This window comes from Eubalaena glacialis, chromosome 10 (assembly GCF_028564815.1).
Source record: "Eubalaena glacialis isolate mEubGla1 chromosome 10, mEubGla1.1.hap2.+ XY, whole genome shotgun sequence".
Taxonomy (NCBI): Eukaryota; Metazoa; Chordata; class Mammalia; order Artiodactyla; family Balaenidae; genus Eubalaena; species Eubalaena glacialis.
The window spans coordinates 24,686,241-24,700,020 of record NC_083725.1 but is presented as its reverse complement, the minus strand read 5'-3'; positions in this window follow the sequence as shown (position 1 = coordinate 24,700,020).

The window sequence follows — 13,780 nt, the reverse complement described above, 5'->3', positions numbered from 1 at the left end:
GTATGCATGCATTTTTAAATTGTATAAATGTTGTGTGATAGATTTCATTTCACGTCTTACTTTTTTTCATGAGCTCTGCTTTTAAGATTCATCTATGTTGTTATGTTTATATCTAATCAATGGCTGTTAATGGCTGCCAGGCTCCCATGGTGTATATCCACTACATTTTGCCTTCCCATTCTCCAGGAACGGATGCCCAGGATGCACTTACCTCCTCACCATCACCACAAATAACTCTGTCATGAGTATACATGTTCCCTTTGCCATCTATCTCCAGCACTGGAGTTACTGGGTCAGAGGGTGTGTGTATTCTTAATCTGATGAAGTCATGCCTGATTACTCTCCAGAATGCCTCCACAAGTCCACTCCCACTGGAGATACATGGGGTGAACAGTTTAACTTAAAGATTCATGGCAGTGGCTGGCATGTGGGCATCATAAGAGCAGGCTCTGGGTGTCTCCAACCTAGGTTAAAAGTACCTTTTACTTAGAGCTATACATTAATTTTTTTCTCTCTTTGTGACATTTTGTAGGTCCCTCCCAATCCAGTGCCCCCTCCCTGAACAACACATTCCATGAGAAACCTCAGGATATTATTGTAAAGGAAGAGAAAGGAGTTGACTGATGCAATCTTCACCTCCAATTCAGTCCTACCCTCATCTTCAGACACATGTGGACACTCATGAACACTGGGAAGCTTTCTAATAAAAGTGAGTTTCCCTCAACAGATAACTTGACACTGAGTGTATAGCTTGAGTCCCCCTCTTTTCCCGGCATCAATAAATCAGATGGCCACCAAAACTAAGTCCTACACGTCATCTTGGAAAAAGTAAAAGAAAATGACACAAGAGCCAAAGGGAGAGCAGGACAGCACAACAGGCTTTGCTGTTGAACATAAGTAAATGCAGGTTACAGAGGATGTGGATTATCTAATGCTGGAAAACAAAGAAGGTGAATTGGCCAAAGCAAATTGGATTTCAAACCACTGCCCCACATAAGCAGAGGGCCCAAAATAGCTTCTCCAATTGTGATCAGTATTCCATCAAAAAAATAAGCTAACAGTTATTAGGACAGCTATACCTAATGTGTCCAATTTATGGTAGATGAAAATACAGATCAAAGAGTTCAAATGACTTGCTAGCAATGATCACATTGCTGGTGAGCTGTGGAGATGAAAACCAAATGCAAACTCCAAGCTGGAGTCTGGAAATGTGATTTATAACAATGCACTCATTCTAACAAAATTCCACTGTTGTAAAAGAATTTAGAGCCCAAGTGGAGTTCAGTATAATAGAATCTGATCCAAGTATAATATTCATAGCTACAAGAAACATTTAAAGTAGGACAATAAATTACACATTTCACTTCCAATTTGGGGCAACGTTTACTGGGGAGAAAAGGATAAGAGGAGATAATCTTTGTTTCTTAAGGAAAATCTACAGTTCCTTTCCTCTTTCACCTGTTTAGTCAATAGATGAGATAATTTCACTGGTGGTTTTAAAGCGACTCTCCCAGGTTTCCCTGCGTAGAGATCAGAAGAGGCTGCTGTTTTCCACACCCCACTGTGCACACACATCTCCAGCAACTACTGGGACTCCCCAAGGGTGCAGCCTCCCTTGACCCCCCGTGTTAAGAGAGAGACAGGGCAGGGCTTCCAGGCTGGGGATTTGCAGCCCACACTGAGAAGAGAGAGATCAAAAACACTATGGTTCTAGGATCCCAGGCAGCAGTCTGTTACAGAACAGCTGCAAAAAATTTCTGTTTGATTGTAGAGACAGAAGAGACCACCTGCTCCGAAGATGTGCAGTGTCTTGTCGAAACTCCTCCTGAACCCCGGGCAGTCAGTTCAGGTCCAAATCCTGCTGTCTGTGATGCTGCTTCACGTGCCCCACTTTGGGCACTGAATGGGAGGATCCTTCTCATGGTTCCAACCAGCCCAAGGGACTCCTGATGCTGACCTCTGACCTCTGGCCACTCACTGCCCATCTCCCAGCAGGATCCTAAGGGATTAGCTCAGGCATGTATAATCACTCTTGGACATCTTCTCCAGGCTCCTACAGCTTTATTAACGACGAGAAAGAACTTGTACAAGAGGGGATGCAGGTATAAGTGAAGACAAGTAAGAAACTTTAAATCAGATATAGAATCCTCTCTTGATAAGTGTCACCTCCCTGCCAGTGATGAAGATTGCTGAGTAAGTTGGCAGTCGTGGCTCTAGCATGAAGGTTATGTTGCCCCTGGGAGTGATTTGCTCAGAGGAAGACACCATTGACCACCAAGCTTGAAAATTCTGCTGTCCCTGTGCTTAAAGAATACATCTGCTGCCTCTGCAGGCTGGGAGTGCCTCCCATCCAGGGCCTCTGGACAAGCCCTGGGAGCTGCCATTGAGGATGGGATCCCAGTGAGAATCAGCCGGAGTGCAGGCGTCCAGGAGGCTAGAGGGCTCCCTGGTAGTGATGCCAACAGGACAAACTCTCCTGCCAACTCCCTTTCTGATTCAACTTGACTTTCTGTGAAAGAGAGGGCAAGGAGGAAGAAGGTCCAGTTTATCAGACTTTCAATACTTCTTTTGTCCTCCTACCCACTCCCCATCAGGGATTTTCACAATGTCAATCTTTCTCTCTGCTTCCTGGTTCCCTACTTCCAGATTCTCATCTGAAGTCTTCACTTGGATGGCATTGGTGGCGAATGTCTTGATCATTAAGAGCAGGTACTCAGTGACTTGCTAAATTGGCAAAGTCTGGTCTTGTCAAACAAACCCTCAGGACGTCCAGAACCATCCACTGGGGACTTAGGTGAGGCCTGTTAAATCCTCACATTCTTTTCTGCCTTTTTTGGACCCACCCAACCCCTATCCTCACTCCTAAAAAGGGCAGAATTTCAACTCAGTGGTGCTGAAAAAGATTTGGATTCAGTGGTGTTGCCTTGGAGTAAAGGGGTCATGGGAAGGGCTGACTTATTCCAGAAAGTCCTGCACGTCCTGTCTCCTGCCCACCCCTTGACCTCACTCTTTGTGCTGTGGACACACTTACCTTCTTCCAGTTCCCCAAACATGTTGAGCCCTCGCTCACCTCAGGGCCTTTTCACACTATTCACTTTCCCTGGACACCTGTTATCATTGTTATTTGTATGGCTAATGTACTGGTTTGCTAGGGCTGCCATAACAAAGTGCTACTGACTACAGAAATTATTGTCTCACAGTTCTGGAGGCTACAAGTCTGAGATCAAGGTGTCAGCAGCATTGGTTCTTTCTGAGGGCTGTGCCCTTCTGAGGCAACTGTTCCAGGCTCTTTCTTAGCTTTTGGTGGTTTGCTGGCAATCTTTGCTGTTTCTTAGCTTGTAGAAGGATCACCCCTTCCTCATCACATGGCGTTCTACCTGTGTACACGCCTGTGTTCAAATTTCCCCCTTTTGTAAAGACACCAGTCATATGTAAAAAGGCCCACTCTATTCCAGTATGACCTCATCTTTACTAATTACATCTGCAATCACTCCATTTCCAAATAAGGTCACATTTTGAGGTGCTGGAGGTTAGGGCTTCAAGATATTAATTTTGAAGGGTGGCAATCCAACTCATCACACTGGATCTTTCCCATCTTTCAAGTTCCTAGTGGAAGCATCACATCCCCAGACAATCTCCTTTAACTCTCCTATCCATAGCATCTCCACCACCAACCCTGGCTGTCTCATGGATCACAACTGTCAGCCTTTGCTGGTCTACTCATTCATTTCTGTTTTACTGAGATTGGAAGATTGGAAGTGGGGAGGGGGAAGCGTGTCTGTCCTCCTTTCTACCAGACCCCCCAGGGCCCAGCACACTGAGTGGTTCTGTATCCTGTGCTTTGTGAACCATAGTGAAGTTTGAGGTGAAAGGAGAATTCAGTACTGATCTTAACTTTATTTAAATTTTGGATATTTTATTCATGAAGGATTTTTTGCATTAATTTTGATTTTTAAAATATTTTTAAAATATTATATCAAAATAGCATTACTGAGTTTTTTGGTGCCCCCTTATATTTCATGCCAGAGGCAAGTGCCTCACTCACCTCATCTGAGTCCTGATCCCGTGTCTGTATCATTGGAAATGAAGAAAAAAGGAAACAGGTCCTTAGCCAGCGAGGACCAAGAGACTCTTCTCATTGTGAAAGGCAACAGACAGAAGAGGATCCTCCGCAATAGAACTAGGTGGCAATGGACTTGAGGAAAACTGAGGCAAGAGTTGAGTCCTAGAAACCCAAGGAGGACACATCATCCTTTTCAATTCCTTGTTCCTCATAGCAAAAAACAATTATTTTTGTCCCAACGACCGCATTCCCCTCTCCCCCTCTGGCCTCAAAGCGGTCGAGGCCCCAGTGCAGATGTCACCCCAATTCTGCCCAGCCTCAGCTGCAGAGAGCCAAGTGGGAACCCAGGCTCCTGATGCAGAGGTCTCTCCACCATCCCCTACCTTCTCCAAGGTGCTGACACCAGGGTGGAGCCAGGGCTTCTGACACAACTGTATCGCTGAGTGGCAGGGATTTCCCCAGAAAGTGTAAGGATTGTTGGGCTTCCAGGTGAGAGGGAAGCTCAACGCACCTTCCCGGGCACCAGCTCCTCAGCCAGTAACCACAGCGCTGCCAATTCCTCTCTCTGCGGGGCCTCTTCACCTCCGCTGGCGCCCCCTTCCTGTCCCACCTCCCCTGCCACACTTCCCTCCTTGTCCCTTCCTTGCAGCCAGAATGAGACATGGCGCCTTAGAGACAGGTTTATTCTTCCAGCTCCCCACAAGAGTCATTTCCATGTTAAACAACTCTCCATAACCCTGTTTCTGGGTGATAGATTACCTGGAAAGGCGAAAAGTGAGGAATGAGGTCTCCCTGGTGCTGAGTGGGGCTTCTATGCCAGAGATGCTGGGAGCTGGGAGGGGAGAGATGGCTCTGGAGCTGCCCCCTCACTTAGCATCGGAGGTGCTCACCTAGCAGCCTGGGAAGGTGGCACCCACGCCAGGCCTGCATGTGGAGCAGCTCAGCAGCCCAGGGGGCCCTGCTCAAGTGCAGTGGCTCATTTGAGAGTCCAGGGCCCGCTTCATCTCTTTGCCTGGAGCCAGCAGTTTCTTGAGCACTTGAGGGCCTCAGCTTCTTCCTGGGGGGCCTGACAGTGAGTCACTCTGGCAGAGGGGTCTTCTTAGAGCCAGGTACCTCTTCCACCTGGAAGGAGTTGGGAATTTGAATTACTCTGTCTTTGAAGCCCACACTGTGTGGGAGCTAAAGGGGAGAGGCATCGTGGTACCCTAGACCTGGAACCAGAGACTTGCTCTCCCCCTGGGAAACTCAGTTCTATTTACTCAAAGGATAACAATGCTGCCTCCTCTGGGTGAGTTGTTGTGAGGGTTAAATGTGTGATGTACATGAACGTGCCTAAATTGTTCTGTGAATGCTACACACACACACACAAACACACCTCCAAAGGGGCCACTGGGAATGGTCACACCACAGGGGCCTGGCCCATCTGGAGCCCTTTACTCTCATGCCCAATCCCATCTGGAGGGAAGAGTGTGTAGACCCTGCATCCCCTCTCCTTTTTTCTGGGCTGGACCACTTTGGATGCTGCCTTTCAGAGCCGGAGTTCTAGACATCTCTGCTTAGGAACCACCTGCCTTTGCTGGGCCTTCTGCCACGTTTGGATCGAATGCATTCAGTGGCCTAAACAGGACCAAGAGAGAAATGTTTAGTTTTCCTTTTGTATCTCCAACCAACAGCCGACTGTATTTTATTTTTTCAGATTCTTGGCCCATTAGGATTCCACTGCCTGACTGGTCAAGGGAGACATAGGTGAGGGAAAGGCTTGGAGACTCTGGACTGCCCAGGCTCCAGGAGGAAGGTGAGTTTGACTTCAAGGGATCAAGACATAAGACTAAAAGAGGCAGATAGAAAGGAGCTCCAGAAACCCCTCCAGGGCCGAGGGCATCTCCCTGCCATGTCCACAAGGCACAGGGGAGAGAAGGCACAGAGTCAGGAATGGCAAAGCACTTTCAGAGTCAGCCAGTAGGCCTCCTCATCCAATGTTGAAAACCATTCATCATTCACTCATTCATTCAACAAGCAACTTTTGCTTATCTAATCTCTGCCTGTGGATTTGGTGACCAGAAAGGAAGCTCACCATTTCCCCTGGCCTGATCTTCAAACACAAATGAGAGAATCTGGGCTCATCAATGCTTTCAAAGATTTCCCCTAGAGTATAAACTCCATGAACTCAAGGTCCAGTTGTGTTTTTCTCCCTGCTGCATCTCTTGTGCCTAACTCATAGTTGTCACTCAATAAATATTTGTTGAATGAATAAATGGATGAATGCATGATTTAATGAAATACCCTAATGTCAGAAAAGAGCAAATTCATACCTCCAGAGCTCTAGGGCCATGACCTGATGACTGAACAGCAAGAAAAAAATTGGAAGTCTCAGTTGTTTTCTTAACAATTCATGCAAAAAAATTGTACTTTGCATCAAAATATATCCTTATTTATTTTTACTATAAAAATGAGGTTTTAATTGACTCACCAAAGAGTACAATTTGCATGTACTTTGTAGTTTTGCCCCAGGCACACTGCCACATGCCCCTGGTGGTACACACAGCTGATGGTCTGGGAGCCTGTTGCCAGGCGATTTCCTGATTCCACCCCTGCATCCTGTTGCCCAAATCCTGCATCCTCCTTCTGATGCCATTCCATCTCATATGCTACCTCTTGCTCTGGCCCACTCCACGCCTAGATTCTACTCTCAGGCAAAGCCTCCCAGGTGCAGCAGGAAGTAGCACTCCTCTTGTCACATTTTTTCTTTCATAAAACTCTAGCTGAGGCCATGAATAATTGGTTCTTTCTGGAGAGGGACCGATAATCTGTCTTTCTTGGAGCTATTACTAAGCTGGCCTGGCAAGTGGACAAATGTTAAGAGGAGAAAATGGGGCAGTGGCCAGGGTAGGCAGTGAGCTCAAGATAATGGAGTCAAAAGCTACAGAGAGGTCCCCTTCTGGCAGCCAGGATATGAATCATGTCAGCCCTGGAGGAGAGTCGCAATTCATAGCCCTCCTGCCCTCCCCCTGCAGCTGGACCTGCTCAGTCTGGACCTGGGCAATTTGACTCTCACCGCTGAAGGGGTCTTGCCCCAGGGTATGGTGGACACACTGCCACCCACCTGTGTGGAGCAATGTGAAGGGCAGCAAATGTCCTAGTCAACAGCACCAACCTCTGAATGAGCAGCCACTGTTGAACTTACTATAAACCTAGCACAGTGCTGGGCCCTGCCCTCCATCAGCTCACAACCAGAAATGTCCACATCCCCAGCTCTGACCTGGACTGACACCCCTCAGAATCATTCCTATAGTCCAAGGCACCTGTTAGACCAGAAGTGTGCTACCCAGGAGGTTGAACAATCAGTCCTTGTCAGGACATTATGTCCTTTGTTTGCAGAGCATTTTCATGTTCATTATGTCATCTAATCCTTCGAATCATCTTGTAAATTTATTTTAGTAATATAAACTTAAATAAGAGATTCCTCCAAACTCACAAATCTAGAAAGTGGCAAGCTGCGATTCAAACCCAGCATTTTCTAAGAACAGAGCGCTTTCTCTTTCCTCTACTCCATTCTTGAGAGAGACGAGGTAAACGTTGACATGATGAGATGGCAGGAGCTGTGTGTGGAATGGGTCTCAGAAGGGGGTTCAGCTGGGCAGGACGTCATTATGGGTGGCTCTGAGCAACTTTATGACAGTCTGAGGGCCCTGGGACCCTGGAAGCCACTGAAAAGGGAGAAGAGCTGCCAGCTGAGCCTGGGACATGTTCGTCCATATTTCTTCCTGGGACTAAGACTACTAGAGATAAAATTCCCAGATGTGCATAAGCGCCTGAACGCTTGGATAGTAATGACATAGAGATTAATTAGGTGGCATTTGTTTTGTTTCTTTGAATGTGTATGCAGTGACAATGAGCTTCACACTACTGGGTGCTTCTGGTCCTTGGAAGCCTGTGATCTATGAGCTACATGTGTCTTCCATATGTTTTCTTTCTTCTGCCTGGGGAGGGGGCAAGCATCTTCCTTTGCTCGACAACTCCCCACTGTGATTAGGAAGGTAGGTGCCCCCAATACTCATTTACTATCCCTCTGACAAGGTGGTTGACTGATTGAGTGTCCCATTTGCCTCAAGGACAAACAGGTGACACAGAAGAAAGAGTACTGGCCTTTTTCAGGTACACTCTATCCATGTCATGGATGGGATTCTTATTTCCCATCACTTAAACCCTTTTTATGCCCTTTTGTTTTATACGCAGGTCTCTCTTTTGGTTTGGTTTTCCTGGGATGTTCACCATGGAATTGCTGTCCTCTTGATGACAAGGAAGGTTCCCTACTGTGATTGTGGGGGTGGGGGGAGAGAAAGAGAGAGGGGGGTGGAGAGAGAGAGATTGAGAGAGAGGGGAAAACCATGATATCCCTATATCGTCAGGCTGAGCTATGAGAGTTTCCTCTAAGACCCTTGAAATCTCCAAGTTGCCTTCCGATGAGGTTCTTCATATGTCCATGATGGAAAGACAATTTCTCTAACACACACACACACACACACACACACACACACACACACCATAGTATCTGCACACTAAGTGTGTGGCCATCCCAGAAGGACCAGGATTAGGTGTGGCATTGATTCTAAACTCCCAACAGCACTTCCTTTTCCCCAGCCCATCTCTCATGGAGAAGACCTGAATTCTGTTTCCCTGACAACCAGACTCCCTCTCTCCCCATATTTTTTAATGCTGTGGTGATAAGGTGTATTTAAACCCAGCAGCCATGTTCCCATGGTGATAGAAGACCCCCAGTAAGTTGCCATGGGAACAGGAAATGGCTTTGAAAGAGGATAAAAGTAAGTCAGCTTTGCCAGCGATGACAGCAAAGTTAGAAGCAGAGAGGCTGGAGAATATGGCTCAAGAAGGCATCAGGTCATGGGTAACGGTCCAGCTTAGTCTATCTGAGGCCAGCAGGAGGTCGGCAGGGGGAAGGGGAATGTGACACCAAGCTTCCAGCTCTGTTTGCGAGACAACTCTGAGCAAAGCAATGTGACTGCTGGAATTTAACGACAAGTTCTGTCCATTTGCTCTGATTTGCTATTTTCTCTTGTCTCTAGTCTTCTGAAAGGATTTTAGGAAATAGAAGAACTTGGTGGGGCAACTGAAATGTGAAGACCAGAAGAATGGGGGCATTTGTTTTCTTTAGTGGCTCCATGACATGGAAAAACTAGCTTCCTCTGAGTTCTGAGATCTGGTACCCCAGAACCAAGCAGCGTTACCCCTATTTTGTCTTTTCCCCAACATTTTATTGTTTCCAAACATACAGCAAAGTTGAAAGAATATTACAGTTAACACGTGTATACCCATCACCCAGGTTGTACCATTAACATTTTACTATATTTGTTCTGTCACATATCTATCCATCTGTCCGTCACTCTTTCCCTTGACTGATCTCACACAGCTAGTAGGTGAACTAGGATTCAAACCAGGTCAGTTCCTTGCCAAAACCTCTTTCCTTTGCATTATACCATATTTAGGGTGACCAGCCATCCCAGTTTGCCCAGGAAAGGACTAAGAGTGGTCCTGGGACACAGAACTTGCAGTTTTAACATCAGTACAGCCCAGGGGAGTTTTACCCTGTAATCCCTATATAGAATGTTTTGAGGAATTAAAGGTGTAGTTAAGGGGGAAGGGACCCCAGGTAAGCAGACATGCAGCAACTTCATGTGTAAATAACTATAAGTAGATAGAGAGACAAAACTGAGTGTTGGAGAGGATATGGAGCTACCGGAACGCTCACACATTGCGGACAGGAGTGCCAATTGTTACAGCTCCTTGGAATGTGGGGTTTGGAAGCATCTACTAAAGCTTAAACATACACATACCCTATGACTCAGCAATTCCACTCTTAGGTGTACCCCCCAACATGAGAGCATATGTCCACAAAACAACAACAATAACAAAACCCCAATGTGTAAAGAATGTTCAGAGCAGCTTTATTCGTGTTAGCCCAAACTAGAAACAATTCAAATATTCATCAAATATCTATTCAGGAGAATAGATAAATTCTATATATTCCTAAAATGAGCTACACAGCGTTAAAAATAAGAAACGTATTGATACATGCAACAACATGGATGAATCTTCAAAATATAACGTTGAATGAAAAAAACACGCATGAGAGAGTACATACTGGATGATTCCATTCATATGAAAGTCTAGAAAAGACAAATCTCACCTACAGTGATAGATGTGAAGATGGGGTTACATCCAGGCAGGGAGGAAGTGTGGACACGGTAGGGGAAGGCGCTGGGTGGGCGATTACATGGTATAGTCACAAAAAAACATTCACTGAGCTGTACGGGTAAGATTAGTGTACACTTTACTGAGTGTAGGTCATATCTCAATAAAAATTTTTTCAAAAAGTTTAAAAAGGCAGACATTAGAACTCCAAAAGCAAAAATAAAAGTGAAAAGTATAGGGAGAGAGCAGTAAATGGTGGAGCTGAGAGCAAAAGCTACAGTGTGGTTGCCAGCAAGCCCAAAGGGGGCTGGAAAACACTAGAGTGCATTACCAAATTACTCTTTCACTTTGGAAATTTGATCTGTGAGTCTGTCAGTACCAGGAATTTTACATCACACTATGAAGAGCCAAAGCAAGTGGTTTGAAATAGAAAGGTACTGTATTTTAAGAGTAGAAAAGTCACCTTCTGTCCTTAAACAGAAAAGAGCAAAAAGGTTTTTCTCTTGTCTGAACTGAGGAATTATTTTGGAAAAAAGAACAAAAAGACATTACCCTGGGGGCAGATTCTAGGAAATTAAAATCTGGAAACAAAGGCAAAGCTGTTTCTGTCTTTCCACTCCTGAGGAAAGAACCTAGTCTGGGGAATTTCCATCCCCCTAGCACAGGAGGGGCATCTGATGGGGACAGATGACCTCAGATCTCAGCCCAAGTCACCTCTAACTCTGCATGTCTGGAGCCAGCCCCGAGGGGGCCAGGGTGGGGGGAGCCACATCTGTGCCTTCTGTGTACGCATGCCAAGCTTTCCACCAATTTCCAGGTGCCCTAGAAAGTCAGGGACAGCAGTTTGGAGGCACATTGCACAGAGATTTCCTCTCTGGGTGTTTTGCTCCTCAGAAATGAAAAACTCGCTCTGCTTTTGGTAGCTCCTGGTTCCCGCAGCAACCATCCTCTTCAAACAAAGCCTCTCCTGTCCCACAGAGAGCTGGGGAGGACAAGGGCAGGAGATAGGTAACTACCTCGTGCCCTCTGGGCCCCTCCATCCCAGATACCTCGACTGCATCATTTCATTTTGTCTGGATTAATTTTGCTTTGCTGCATGATTCTCACTTCCTGTCTGGAGCCCAAAGCACATAACTAGAGGATCCTTCCAGAGAGGAACACTAATTGTTAATACCTTTAACATGCCTGCTTCTCACAGTGAGAGCAGGAAAAATATATATTTTCATATCACATCTATATCCATCTATATATTTTTAACATGTCATTGTGCCACTTTGCCCAGGATTGTCATTTTAAGTGGTTGTTTGGCCTCACTCCAGGGCTTGATGCATCAGGGTCAGGTGGCCTCTAAGGCAGCTGTAATTTTTATGCTGAGCTCCCAGAATGCGATGGGTTCGCTTGGGGAGATTTTGCCACATTGCAGAGAGCTGGAGTGAGTGGCTCTCAACGGAAAGGGCACAGCTTTTAAAGAGAAGGAGAGTCTTGTCCTTTTTCTCTCTCTTTTCTCTGGTAAAGAAGAAAAAACCTCTGCCTGGACTGAGGGATTATTGCAAAAGAGACTCAAACACGCGTGCAAACACCCCAACCAAAGATCCCTGGGATGTGGTTATTTTTTTCTTTTTTCTTTAATTGAAGTATAGTTAATTTACAATGTTGTGTTAGTTTCTGGTGGACAGCAAAGTGATTCATTTGTATATGTATACATATTCTTTTTCAGATTCTTTTCCATTACGGTTTATTACAAGATATTGAATATAGTTCCCTGTGCTATATGGTAGGACCTTGTTGTTTTTCTATTTTATGTATAGTAGTGTGTATCTGTGAACCCCAAACTCCTAATTTATCCCCCCACTCCCTACTTTCCCCTTTGGTAACCATAAGCTTGTTTTCTATGTCTGTGACCTGAAGGTAACACTATTAACTGGAGTCAGAAGGCGAATGGAAATGTAGCCCTGAGTGTTTGTGCACCTAGAAGTGATTTAGGATTGAGGCAAAGAGCCTCAATGTTTAAGGGCCACTGGGACCTGCAGGTGTGTCAGCCCTTCCCAGGTAACTACCTGCCCTCCTGCCTATAAGAAGGAGGCTCCATGGCTTCGGTGTGGGAGTATCAGGAGTCCTCCAGGGTCCCGAGCTTCTCTCTGGGGCTGAAGGGAATGTACCCAGAAGCGATGAAGAAGGTAGATAATGGATTGTCCAGACCACAGAACACCTGGCCTTTAGACTAGGGGCTAAAGAAAGCAGAAGTGGGCTTTAAATTCTCCTATAAAGGGGCATAATCAGAACCACTCTCCTCTCTTCAACTTTGGGGACCAGGATTCAGCTCCAGCTTTTCCAGGCTCTCATCTGCCTCCTCCCTCCAGGCTGGCCTGAAGCTTCCAGCTCTTGGGCAACTGTTCCTGGCCCCTCAGATTCTCTCCTATGGTACAGCCCCCCTCCCTCCAAGTGGCTATTTAGAGTCAGGGAAAGAAATGGAGGAAAAAAATTCTTATTAAATATGTGTATTTCTGCTATCCCTTCTGGTGGGATAATCCCTAACAAACCACAGCTGCAGAAGACCAACTGAGCAAATGACGAAAGGATATAAATATCTTGAATTACTGTATCTCAAATTCAGTTTTCCTGCTGCAGTCCCAAAGAGCCAGATTTAATTTTTAAAAGAGACTTGAGAGAAGAAGCTTGGGCTCCTGACAAGGCTTTAGATACACAGTAAATGAAATAAAGCCTTAGGTTGAGTCAGCAGCATTGCCCTGTGGCTGAAAGTGAATGCATGTGTTTTTGCAAGTGTGCGCGTGTGTGTGTGTGTGTGTGTGTGTGTGTGTGTGTGTGTGTGTGTGTGTTGGTGGTCATGAAGAAGAAGGCTGGAGAGCTATGAAGATAAGCTTTACCACTTAACATTCTGATTTCCACACCCCTGGTATAGGACATTTGTTTACATGAGGTGGGAAGGGAAATTAAACAATGATTTTCAAATCCCTCAAGAGCTATTATGTAGCAAATGCCATCCAGCTGTTCTCCACCTCCTGCCCCCATTTCCCATCTGCTGCTTATTTTAGGTGGGGCTTACAGGACAGGACCACTCACCATCTTTTGGTTGGCAAAGTCCCGGGTAGTTTGGCATGTGGGTTCTGTATAGACTGTCTCCTTGGAGATGGAGTTGGCAGGACCTGGCCTTTCCAAATGGACTGGAATCTGAGTCTATACCATCTGGGTGGTAGGCTCTGCATAGCGGGTGCCTGGACCCAAAGCCAATATGAATAGTGCATTGGCCCTCTCAGGGCACAGTGCCATGCTGCTTGTGCCAGATACCAGAGTCAGTCTCTGGATCCCCTGGAAGCAGTTAAGAAAAGATCAAGACTGGTGATTTGGAAGACTTCTCCGTAGGCATCTGGCCTCTAGCCATGGAAACCAAATCAAATCTTGGGCTGGAAGAATATGGTGCATACATATGCAATTGGTTCATCCATTCAACTGGTATTTATAGACCCCTATTAGGGGCAGAGTGTCTAT